The following is a 13,910-nucleotide window of genomic DNA, read 5'->3' as shown; positions in this document are numbered from 1 at the left end:
AGTGCAAGTGCACTAGAAAGGCACTACACCCAGTGCCGCCTCTTAGGTAACCATCCACACTTTAGGTATGTGTGTGTGTGTGTGAGTAGGGGAAGGGCTCCTAATATGGACCCCTTTTTACATTTAGTCAAGTTTTGACTAAATGTTTTAACATAGAGGGGGGAATCGAGACGAGGGTCGTGGTGTATGTGTGTGTGTGTGTCTGTCTGTCTGTCTGTCTGTGTGTGTAGAGCGATTCAGACTAAACTACTGGGCCGATCTTTATGAAATTTTACATGAGAGTTCCTGGGTATGATATCCCCGGACGTTTTTTTCATTTTTTCGATAAATACCTTTGATGACGTCATATCCGGCTTTTTGTAAAAGTTGAGGCGGCACTGTGACACCCTCATTTTTCAATCAAATTGATTGAAATTTTGGCAAACCAATCTTCGACGAAGCCCGGGGTTTGGTATTGCATTTCAGCTTGGTGGCTTAAAAACTAATGAGTGAGTTTGGTCATTAAAAATCGGAAACTTGTAATTAAAATTATTTTTTTATTAAACGATCCAAAAACAATTTCATCTTATTCTTCGTCATTTTCTGATTCCAAAAACATATACATATGTTATATTTGGATTAAAAACAAGCTCTGAAAATTAAAAATATAAAAATTATGATCAAAATTAAATTTTCGAAATCGTTTTAAAAACTATTTCATCTTATTCCTTGTCGGTTCCTGATTCCAAAAACATATAGATATGATATGTTTGGATGAAAAACACGCTCAGAAAGTTAAAACGAAGAGAGGTACAGTAAAGCGTGCTATGAAGCACAGCGCAATCGCTACCGCGCCAAACAGGCTCGTCACTTTCACTGCCTTTTGCACTAGCGGCGGACTACGTTCAGTTTCATTCTGTGAGTTCCACAGCTTGACTAAATGTAGTAATTTTGCCTTACGCGACTTGTTACATTTAGTCAAGTTTTGACAAAATGTTTTAACATAGAGGGGGGAATCGAGACGAGGGTCGTGGTGCATGTGTGTCTGTCTGTCTGTCTGTCTGTGTGTGTGTGTAGAGCGATTCAGACTAAACTACTGGGCCGATCTTTATGAAATTTTACATGAGAGTTCCTGGGTATGATATCCCCGGACGTTTTTTTTTCATTTTTTCGATAAATACCTTTGATGACGTCATATCCGGCTTTTTGTAAAAGTTGAGGCGGCACTGTCACACCCTCATTTTTCAATTAAATTGATTGAAATTTTGGCAAAGCAATCTTCGACGAAGGCCGGGATTTGGTATTGCATTTCAGCTGGGTGGCTTAAAAACTAATGAGTGAGTTTGGTCATTAAAAATCGGAAACTTGTAATTAAAATAATTTTTTTTATTAAACGATCCAAAAACAATTTCATCTTATTCTTCGTCATTTTCTAATTCCAAAAACATATAGATATGTTATATTTGGATTAAAATCAAGCTCTGAAAATTAAAAATATAAAAATTATGATCAAAATTAAATTTCCGAAATCGATTCAAAAACTATTTCATCTTATTCCTTGTCGGTTCCTGATTCCAAAAACATATAGATATGATATGTTTGGATGAAAAACACGCTCAGAAAGTTAAAACGAAGAGAGGTACAGTAAAGCGTGCTATGAAGCACAGCGCAATCGCTACCGCGCCAAACAGGCTCGTCACTTTCACTGCCTTTTGCACTAGCGGCGGACTACGTTCAGTTTCATTCTGTGAGTTCCACAGCTTGACTAAATGTAGTAATTTCGCCTTACGCGACTTGTTTCATGCTGATAACTAGCTTGTTTTCTTGCGAAGAAGTTTCATTTTGTGTTTGGTAATCATTCTTTCGTAGGTTAACCGTTAGGCCCAATTAGAGTGAATAACCTTTGATAGACTTTCAGCAAAAATAAAATACAGAAAAAAATCACAAATGGTCCATATTAGGAGCCTGGGCGCCTAATATGGACCGGTGAAGCGGCCTTCACGAATCACTGTAAAAAGCCCCCTATACTTCAAAATAACATGATATAACTTAGTGTGCAAGTCAGACTAATTCAAATATGCTTAAGATTTATCTGTTTCGGGTTGATGAGAGCAATATTTGAAGCACACCAGGAAACTGAAGAAGCTTGTCAAAAACAGAGTGAAAATAAGTGAAATTATCAACTTCCACAAAAAAAATACTATTTGTTATATTTTTTTGAAATCTCGAGGGCTAGTCATAGGTTATTTTCAGCAAGCTTCTTAATGAAAATAGCCTTTAGCTTTTATTTTCTTCGATTTGTTGAAGGTGGTCCATATTAGGGGACTCACACATACTTTGCTATTTTGCTATTATGTTTTGTTTGCAGTAGAAACTCGGGGTCAACACTGCTAAAATGTAACAAATACGGTCTTAGGTGTCATATATAGCCATTTTTGTGTGATAAAAGTTTTGGCTGTGGACAGAAACGTGTCCGTTTTAGGCGGCAAATTTAGAGTGAACGCTGCCAAAACTGAAAACAAGTCGCGTAAGGCGAAAATACAACATTTAGTCAAGTAGCTGTCGAACTCACAGAATGAAACTGAACGCAATGCCATTTTTCAGCAAGACCGTATACTCGTAACATCGTCAGTCCACCGCTCACGGCAAAGGCAGTGAAATTGACAAGAAGAGCGGGGTAGTAGTTGCGCTAAGAAGGATAGCACGCTTTTCTGTACCTCTCTTTGTTTTAACTTTCTGAGCGTGTTTTTAATCCAAACATATCATATGTATATGTTTTTGGAATCAAGAACCGACAAGGAATAAGATGAAAGTGTTTTTAAATTGATTTCGACAATTTAATTTTGATAATAATTTTTATATATTTAATTTTCAGAGCTTGTTTTTAATCCAAATATAACATATTTATATGTTTTTGGAATCAGCAAATGATGGAGAATAAGATGAACGTAAATTTGGATCGTTTTATAAAAGAAATATTATTTTTACAATTTTCAGATTTTTAATGACCAAAGTCATTAATTAATTTTTAAGCCACCACGCTGAAATGCAATACCGAAGTCCGGGCTTCGTCGAACAATACTTGACCAAAATGTCAACCAATTTGGTTGAAAAATGAGGGCGTGACAGTGCCGCCTCAACTTTCACGAAAAGCCGGATATGACGTCATCAAAGACATTTATCAAAAAAATGAAAAAAACGTATGGGAACTTTCATGTCAAATTTCATAAAGATCGGTCCAGTAGTTTGGTCTGAATCGCTCTACACGCACACACACACACACACACACACATACACACACACATACACCACGACCCTCGTCTCGATTCCCCCCTCGATGTTAAAACATTTAGTCATAACTTGACTAAATGTAAAAAATGAAAAGGCCTAACGGTTTTGAGGTTTGTGTTCCTGCAACTGTTTTGACATGTGCAACGTATCCAGAGAGGGTGACTAAAGCGAATAAAATTGTTTTGAGCGCTCTAGCGCCGTTAGTTTGTCAGAACAGGAGGTGGTCCATATTAGGAGCCGGTCCATATTAGGAGCCTTTCCCCTACTAACGTTTTTTTCAAGCTATAGTAAAAGAATGTTGCAAGGTGACGCCGTACTATCGCCTTTCAATATGACGTAATTTGCGTGCTCAAGACTTGATATGGCGTTCTCTTATCGAAAAGTGAGCTACCAATCAGTTGAAAGTTTGAACCATTATTTTCATTCAACGAATTTCTTCATTTTGAGCATACGTTTACCATCAAACACAACAAAATAATAATTTTTTCTGGAATCAGAAAATGATAAGGAATAGACGAATTTTAATTTTATGAGTCTTGATTAAAAAAGCAGAAATGGCTATTTGATGGCTTTCTCCTCTTTTCAATCAAACACAACAAAACTATATGTTTTCGGCTACAGGAGGCAATAAGGAATAAAATGATATCACTTGTATGATTCACATTCCGATTTTTTTAAAAAGAAAAAATAGTCAACTTTTAAATTTGAATGAACATTTCATAAACAAATGCTTAAAGTACCAAGCCGAAATGCAATCCCTTATTCCGGACCGAGTCAAAGATTATGTGACACAAATTTAAATAAAATTATTGAAAAAGTGTACCCGCGACAGTGCCGCCTGAACTTTGGCAGACGGGACAAAATATGACATCATGAGATAGCCCTATCAAACTCAGAGAAAAACGACACAAGTAAATGCCCCTTATAAGTGTGTACATCGATTTTCATACAAATACTTTCTGTAGTTTTGAAAATATTGTCTGCACAGACAGACAGATAAACCTGCCTAGGAAGACAAACCTTCGCCCTCGGCCGTCGTTGAATCTTTCAGTTACCTATTGGCTGAATGTTAAAAAAAAATCAACTCTTGTTCTCACGTGTCACGATTAATCTCCCTTTAATAAATGTTTGTTAAATATTTTGGGGCGAGGACATGCCTTTCTGCTCCCATGGGGTCGCCTTCACGCGGCGGGAGTGTTTCCACAGAGCTACCCCACCCCTTTACTTCTCTTCTTTTGTCTTATTTCTGCCTTACCAGTCCTTTCACCTATATTTCCTTCCAAGAAAACTCTCCCTACTATTCCCTGCAGATTTCCAATTCTTTTCTTGTTGTCTTATTTCTATCTGACTGGATCCATCACCTTTATTTCACTTACCAAAAGTCTTCTTTTCCACATCCTTATTTCTCTGCACCCCGCATGTCATAAGAGGCGACTAACGGATTATGTTTCTCCTTTTACCCTTGTTTAGTGGTTCTTGTATAGAATATAGTCAATGTTTGTAAAGATTTTAGTCAAGCAGTATGTAAGAAATGTTTAGTCCTTTGTACTGGAAACTTGCATTCTCCCAGTAAGGTCATATATTGTACTACGTTGCAAGCCCCTGGAGCAATTTTTTGATTAGTGCTTTTGTGAACTAGAAACACTTAACAAGTGGCTCTATCCCATCTCCCCCCTTTCCCCTATCCCATCTCCCCCCTTTCCCTCGTCGCGATATAACCTTCGTGGTTGAAAACGACGTTAAACACCAAATAAAGAAAGAAAGACATGCCTTTCTAACGCTACGCTAATCTGAACCAGTGTGGATCTACAACCAAATCTTGTGGCACCTGTAGTGTTCAAAAACTAAAGAGCGTTGCGTTTCCTTCCGCACAAATGCATATAAGCACACATCAATCAATCAATCAATATGAGGCTTATATCGCGCGTATTCCGTGGGTACAGTTCTAAGCGCAGGGATTTTTTTTTATTTATTTATTTTTTTTAAATTTTATGCAATTTATATTGCGCACATATTCAAGGCGCAGGAATTTATGTATGCCGTGTGAGATGGAATTTTTTTACACAATACATCACGCATTCACATCGGCCAGCAGATCGCAGCCATTTCGGCGCATATCCTACTTTTCACGGCCTATTATTCCAAGTCACACGGGTATTTTGGTGGACATTTTTATCTATGCCTATACAATTTTGCCAGGAAAGACCCTTTTGTCAATCGTGGGATCTTTAACGTGCACACCCCAATGTAGTGTACACATAACACATCTGCACAACCATAGACACAAACACACTAGCAGGAGGTCAAAGTTTTTATTTCCGAGCATCACTTTGATCCAACAAAAATCACAGTCTAAGTCCTCTGACTTGAGAATCAAAACAAAGGGCATGATTTGTTTACCAGCAACAAACAAAACAAATTCTGCACAGACAAACCAACAATATTCATCAGTCTTCTTTGACAACCAGAGATCGAATGCACAAGCGCTCGATCAGAAAAAATACAGGCAGTCCAAAATGTCTGTATCAGTCCCTCCCGTTGTGACAAAAATAACTCGCTCTTGTTTTCTATAATTGCAAATTGACAGAGATACTATGATATAACGGTACTTGTTTCATGAATAAGTGAAGAGATTTTGCAAATCAAAATCTGAACCATTCCTATACATAATAACAATTCAAGCAAACCCTCTACTTAAAAGATGGGGTGTGACAGAAAAGCCATGACATTATTATTAAGTTTTCATGAAATTGTGTATGTGTGGGGGGGGGGGGGGGGGGGGGTTCACAATATATAATGCGAGAGACTTTGCCTTGAAGTTATTGTCACTTCATTAATAAACAACAGCAAGCAATGTAACATTCTCAATGCTGACAACCAGGGCACATCTGTCTATTGAGTTACATACCACTAAACAGGAATGAAATACATTACTATACAACAATGCCCCTAGACCCATCTCACCTTTAGAACCCTGAACATATAATGCTACCCAAAACCTACAAAAGTTGCTACATATCCCATGCAGATGAACTTGGGAAGGGAGGGGGTGGATGCAAAGTCACTGACAACATACATACCACTCATCTATTAACATACATCCCCCTGCTGAAAGAAAAAGAAAGATAAACATGAAGACAAAACACAGCTCTTTCATAAATAAGTGATCTCAAAGCTGAGTATGCTCAACATAATTGTATGTAAACACAATTGGGGTAACTAGCTCTCACTTCTTAATCTCCAGACAAAATCTGACCTTAAGAACAAGCTGCAAAATATATTTTTCGCTTCATTACAACCATTTCAAGAAAACCTTACATGTGGCAAAACTAGCATTATTCAAGCAAGAAAAACAAAGACTTGTGTATTTCTGATACAGCCCATCCAAAGACATACACATCCAAATGATAACACAGTAAAGCGTCCAAAACAATAACACAGTGTGTTGCTATAACATAAGTACGTACATGCACACAATGCAAATCAAACTCAAAGGCAATGCTAACCAAACACAAACCTTATGACAGATCCAAAGACCAACCCTAATGATACTTAAGTACCCCATGTTAAAAATTACACACAAAAATAAACAATATAAAATAGTTACTGTGAACTGAAATGTCCTGTGAAACTCTTTTCAAACTTAGTGTTACAAGGCAGACATGTAAATATGCTCCACACTTTCTTTCTTTCTTTCTTTATTTGGTGTTTAACGTCGTTTTCAACCACGAAGGTTATATCGCGACGGGGAAAGGGGGGAGATGGGATAGAGCCACTTGTCAATTGTTTCTTGTTCACAAAAGCACTAATCAAAAATTTGCTCCAGGGGCATGCAACGTAGTACAATATATTACCTTACTGGGAGAATGCAAATTTCCAGTACAAAGGACTTAACATTTCTTACATACTGCTTGACTAAAATCTTTACAAAAATTGACTATATTCTATACAAGAAACACTTAACAAGGGTAAAAGGAGAAACAGAATCTGTTAGTCGCCTCTTACGACATGCTGGGCCCATGGGGAGCATCGGGTAAATTCTTCCCCCTAACCCGCGGGGGGTATGCTCCACACCAATATGAACAGAAAACACCTCAACAATATGTATCAAAGATTGACCTTTATCAAACAGATGTACAGTCGAACCCACTTAAAACGAACACGCTAGTTACGAATTTTGACTTATAACGTATTAGTTTTAAGTTCCCAACTGAATACCTCTTTCTTCATGCTTAAAAAAAAATGCTTGAAACGAATTCTTTGTAACGAATTTATGCTTATAACGAGCACTTTTTGGATTCCCAAGCATGCATAATGTCTGCAATTTACTCACGCTTATGGCGAAATCTTTAAACTCGTCCCGAGATCGACATATCATATCATTTGCATAACGAACCCCTCTTTTAACAAACACGTTTTCATCGCCCCAGAGCCGCTTTGTCTCTAAAAGTCACAAGGCGAGGTCAAAGGCAGGTCCATTGTGATGGCTGGGTGGCCTTCTTTATAGACACTGACCTTCTTCCCAGGGGTCATTGACCCAGTTTTAGCTATGAGAGGTGGTTCCCCTTTCATATGAGAGAGGAAACACTTCCTGCACCCGGGTCAGTGACCGAGTTTAACCTATGGGGAGTTTAATCTATGGGGCGGTCTCTTTGATGTCTTGAGAGGAAACTTGGCCAGGGTAGTACATGCACCAGAACTGGTGGACACCATGAAATCGGAGATTGATCAGAATGTGCATGTACATGCTTTTACACGACTTTTTAAATTTTACTTCTAAAATTGTGACAGTAAAAAAATCAATCAATTCTCTTAATGCGAATTTCGGTTAAGACGAACTTATTTCCCGATCCCCAGTGATTCGTCTTAAGCGAGTTCGACTGTAATTCATTATTATCCTATGTTTTCTACATAACAAATTTGAGCATACCTGAATAAAATATGTCGCATACATTTCCTTAAATATCTGCAGATCATTCTGAATTCACTGGTGTATATGCTTGTGTTATCAATAACTTCTTGACAACATTCAAAGGAAAAACACACACAAAAACAAGAATTTGTGCTTAGGCCAAAAAAAAAAATAGGTCTGTTTACGGTAACCCGACCGACCCTAGTTTTTTCGCGCGACCCTAGACTTTTTTTTGGCATTTGGGAAAAGAAAAAAAAAATTCTTGTTTTTTTGGCAAAATAACGTAAAAATATGGTTTTTTGGAGAAAAAAAAAGAAAAAAAACAAAAAACATCCCGACCTACCGACCCTATTTTTTTGGCCTATGTTACCGTAAACAGACCTATTTTTTTTTTTTGGCCTTATCTAGCTCAGATTCCTACTAGACTTCTTGAAATTTCTTGAAAAGCTATAAGCAACTGATATTATACTCGCCTTTGCATAGATCTGTGAATGTGTGAATGTGTGTGTGTGTGTTCATGAATGTGTGTACATGTGCACATTCCTAAATCTAGGAGTGATCACACTGGTGGCAGTGATGGTGATGGCGGTTCAAGTATTCCTTCTTGTTACCCCAAACATCATGTACTTAATTCAAGGTAAATCGTTGATTTTTTCTTTTCCCTTTTTATTCTTTTAAGCGCTGATAAAGTCTTTTCTTACAGTCGATTGGTGATATATAGTACTTTCTACTATGCAGGTCCCCTTTTGTGGGAACAATAAGAAAATGTTCGCATTTTGTTTTTGCTGTGAATATTGCGAGTCATACACACGTCTTTCTTTTTGTGTTTCTATAACCCACCGAACATGTGTACACATCAAACCTGAATCCCGAAAAAGCTGAGCTTCACAGTATTTAAACAAACTAACGCTGAGATCGCAACTCTCGCCCGCAAATTCAAGCTAGCTCCGTACAAATAAACACTTAACAGAATAACTCATCCAATCTGCACGGAGATTGAATCGAAAACTCAAAACTAAAACACAAAACAATGCAAAACAATGAAAGACTCTCTGAAGAAATCAGTATTGAAAAGATGCATGAAGCAGATTGCAAAAATGAATGATATAAAAGCATTGTTAAAGAATTACATGTATGGGATGAAATAAAAATCAGCACAACCATTCACCAAGTTCATTCTAAACAATGCAGATATTAATTCTAAACAATGCAGATATTAATTCTATACAATGCAGATATTAATTATAAACAATGCGAATATTCATTCAAAACAATGCAGATATTCATTCTAAACAATGCAGATATTAATTTTAAACAATGCAGATATTCATTCTAAACAATGCAGATATTCGATATTCATTCTAAACAATGCAGATATTCATTCTAAACAATGCTAATATTCATTCTTTCTTTCTTTCTTTATTTGGTGTTTAACGTCGTTTTCAACCACGAAGGTTATATCGCGACGGGGAATGGGGGGAGATGGGATAGAGCCACTTGTCAATTGTTTCTTGTTCACAAAAGCACTAATCAAAAATGTGCTCCAGGGGCTTGCAACGTAGTACAATGTATTACCTTACTGGGAGAATGCAAGTTTCCAGTACAAAGGACTTAACATTTCTTACATACTGCTTGACTAAAATCTGTACAAAAATTGACTATATTCTATACAAGAAACACTTAACAAGGGTAAAAGGAGAAACAGAATCCGTTAGTCGCCTCTTACGACATGCTGGGGAGCATCGGGTAAATTCTTCCCCCTAACCCGCGGGGGGAATTCACCAAGTTCATTCTAAACAATGCAGATATTAATTCTAAACAATGCAGATATTCATTCTAAACAATGCAGATATTCATTCTAAACAATGCAGATATTCATTCTAAACAATGCAGATATTCATTCAAAACAATGCAGATATTCATTCTAAACAATGCGAATATTCATTCAAAACAATGCAGATATTCATTCTAAACAATGCAAATATTTATTCAAAACAATGCGGATAAAAAGCAATCTCACGCAACTTCTAGCTAGTGTTAATTCAAAATCATTCAACCGTTACAACATGGCATAGCAAAAAACCATATTTTGACATACATGCATTTATCATCAAAGCATTTGTTCAGGTCAAAGGAAAGTACAGTGTATATTCCTGACATTCTTGTAAGTTATTCACAATTTTACAACAATGCAACAGGATCTGCAGTTATGTACAAACAACAAAAATCAGTATAGGTTGTAATGCTGAGCCATAGAAACATAACAACAAAGGCAAGATCTAATAAATAAATAGTTCAGCCATTGTTTCAAGTTTCCAGAACTTTACCACTGGCAAGCAGAGAACAGCAGACCTGGGAACCCTTGTTTTGCACTAAGAGTATTCTCAAACAAACTTGGTGTATTTTCAGAAAAATTACCGTACTCCACACAGCATTTGAACATCCATGATTAAAACATGCTTCACACGTGTCCGTCACAACGTTAATTAAGTTTACCTATACATTTAAAACAAAAGCTTTTTTCAATGTTTACTGACACAAACTGTTAATTGTGTAATCATGTGTCAAAATTTCTTTCTTTCTTTCTTTATTTGGTGTTTAACGTCGTTTTCAACCGTTCAAGGTTATATCGCGACGGGGAAAGGGGGGAGATGGGATAGAGCCACTTGTTAATTGTTTCTTGTTCACAAAAGCACTAATCAAAACATTGCTCCAGGGGCTTGCAACGTAGTACAATATATTACCTTACTGGGAGAATGCAAGTTTCCAGTACAAAGGACTTAACATTTCTCACATACTGCTAGACTAAAATCTTTACAAACATTGACTATATTCTATACAAGAAACACTTAACAAGGGTAAAAGGAGAAACAGAATCCGTTAGTCGCCTCTTACGACATGCTGGGGAGCATCGGGTAAATTCTTCCCCCTAACCCGCGGGGGGTATGTGTCAAAATACTGGATCGGCTTCGGCTTCGGGATGATGGGCTTGTGAAACAAGAAGGGCAAAGCCCATATGACTCACATGCTTGACCTTGACCTTTACATGAACTTGACCTTCAGGGTCAAGGTCAAATAACTAAACCTAGCAATGACATCATACACTAAGAACTGCTTTACACATTTTTCCTACCAAAATACATGTGACCTTGACCCAAGGTCATCCAAGGTCATGCAACACAAAGCTGTTAATTCAAGACATAGGAAGTACAATGGTGCTTATTGGCTCTTTCTACCATGAGATATGGTCACTTTTAGTGGTTCACTACCTTATTTTGGTCACATTTCATAAGGGTCAAAGTGACCTTGACCTTGATCATATGTGACCAAATGTGTCTCATGATGAAAGCATAACATCTGCCCCACATAATTTTTTAGTTTGAAACAGTTATCTTCCATAGTTCAGGGTCAAGGTCACTTCAAAATATGTATACAATCCAACTTTGAAGAGCTCCTGTGACCTTGACCTTGAAGCAAGGTAAACCAAACTGGTATCAAAAGATGGGGCTTACTTTGCCCTATATATCATATATAGGTGAGGTATTCAATCTCAAAAACTTCAGAGAAAATGGGAAAAATGTGAAAAATAGCTGTTTTTTAGGCAACATTTATGGCCCCTGCGACCTTGATGCAAGGTCAAGATGCTATGTATGTTTTTTGGGGCCTTGTCATCATACACCATCTTGCCAAATTTGGTACTGATAGACTGAATAGTGTCCAAGAAATATCCAACGTTAAAGTTTTCCGGACGGACGGACGGGGGGGACGGACGGACGGACGACTCGGGTGAGTACATAGACTCACTTTTGCTTCGCATGTGAGTCAAAAAACTATTCTATGAATATTTCTCCCGCTTATTGTTTTCCCACTGACCGTACTGATCGTATTCTCGACAATCATGCGTACAAAATACGTCGAAATCATATGGGTTCCCAGGTCTGGAACAGGTAACCACACATACAAAAATTAAAAAAACCATTATCCTTAAAATTTAGAAACAATAACATGCTTCCATTTGAAACTTCGATGACGACCGAGAAGTTTCAAATGGAAGCGTGTTAATGTTATTGTAATTCAATCTGACGACGATCTCTTTCCTGCTTTCATGCGATAGTAAACAGACAGAATTGGTTCTGTTCTGTTCACACACTACTTTCAGTCCACCTACTTGCAAGGGTCAAGTCCCAAGAAATATTTTCTGTATTCCTATCTTATCACTCTGCTCCTGTTTTGTTTTCTTTCACATACATTTTCCCTTCTTTTTTAAACGGGTTCCTGGACAGCAAACTCTAAAACAAATTCTTTTCATCACAAAAGTGATCGTTGGAATTGACTGACATAGTCCGGAAGAATTCATGCATAAACTTACGTCACGTATTCGACGTCATCACTTCGCATACCTTATGGTCTCGGTATTTCGTTGGCCTTCATATTTCCTACTTGTAAAATGACCCTCAAAGCTAACCGAGACTAGTTGAGGTTGTATCAATGCGCCTCGCCAGCAGGTGGTTAATGGCTTTTTTAGCGAGTGGTTATCGACAATTAATGACCGGTAATTTTCAATGAGTTGGGAGCATTCTGACCAATCACAGGATCTGTTTCATTAAAACGCCAACTTGATTGAATTACAATAATAATTCACTACAAAGTTAGAGCCCATTGGTTTTGCCATCAGTATTATCCAGCATGTGTTGAACCTTAAACAACTCTTACTCAAACTTTTTTAAGAAGCTCATCAGTCTAAAATCAAGTTGAGTAAAACGAAATCAATACATTTAGTCAATCTGTCAGCATGAAACCAAAAATCCTACACTGAAAACCGAAAATCTGTCATCACCAAGATAACTAAAGCTGTGGAAAGCATGCAAACTGTGCTGCTGCTTGGTATAGCGCAGTAGCGATTCAGGACAATATAAAGAATATAATGAGATACAATGCAAATCAATCTTCAATATGGTACCAAAAATTTTAGTTTAATCTACTTTAATAAACAATTTATTAATTTAATTCTTAAGCTTCCAAGCTGAAATTCAATCACATAGTCCGGACTGAGCCAAAGAATGTTTGACCAAAGTTTCAATCAGTTTGCTTAAAAAATAAAGTTACCACAGTGCGGCCTCAACTTTTGCAAAAAAGCCGGATATGATGTCATCAAAGACATTTCTCAAAAAAGTAAGAGAAAAAACTGTGTCTAAGTATTATCTGGAGAAACTTCCATGTAATTGTTCATAAAGATCTGTTCGGTAGTTTTCCTTAAATTGCTGTCCACACAAACACATTCACATACCACTACCCTCGTCTCGATTCCCGATCTAAGGAGCAAGTTTGACAATAATGCTACACTGCCGCAATTTTTTTTTTTTTAATCCAGTTTACTTGTGGTCTTTCTTTAAGGCTAACAGAGCACGCAGCCTCAAACGTCTGCAAATGCTTTCCCTACCATGAAAAAAAGAATCAGCAAATGTATCCCTCTTGAAAAAACCCAAACATTTTAGCTACAGAAGTGTTCACAGAGAAAGAAACAGAAAATGATTGTACAGGTTTCAGGCATCTGATGTCATGTAAATAATCAAAAGTAAGGAACAAACACCTGACAGTCTTGCTAATCCCTCCAAAGATTAAGAAGACATTACCAAGACATGTCAGTTTTAAAACAATCTAACACTTCTAACATGTCTTCGTCTCTCTACCACTAAAAAAAATTTTTTTAAACTTCTGCTGTTTTTCA

The sequence above is a fragment of the Littorina saxatilis genome, linkage group LG5, assembly GCF_037325665.1.
Source record: "Littorina saxatilis isolate snail1 linkage group LG5, US_GU_Lsax_2.0, whole genome shotgun sequence".
NCBI classification, from domain to species: Eukaryota; Metazoa; Mollusca; class Gastropoda; order Littorinimorpha; family Littorinidae; genus Littorina; species Littorina saxatilis.
Note: the sequence above shows the minus strand (reverse complement) of the source record.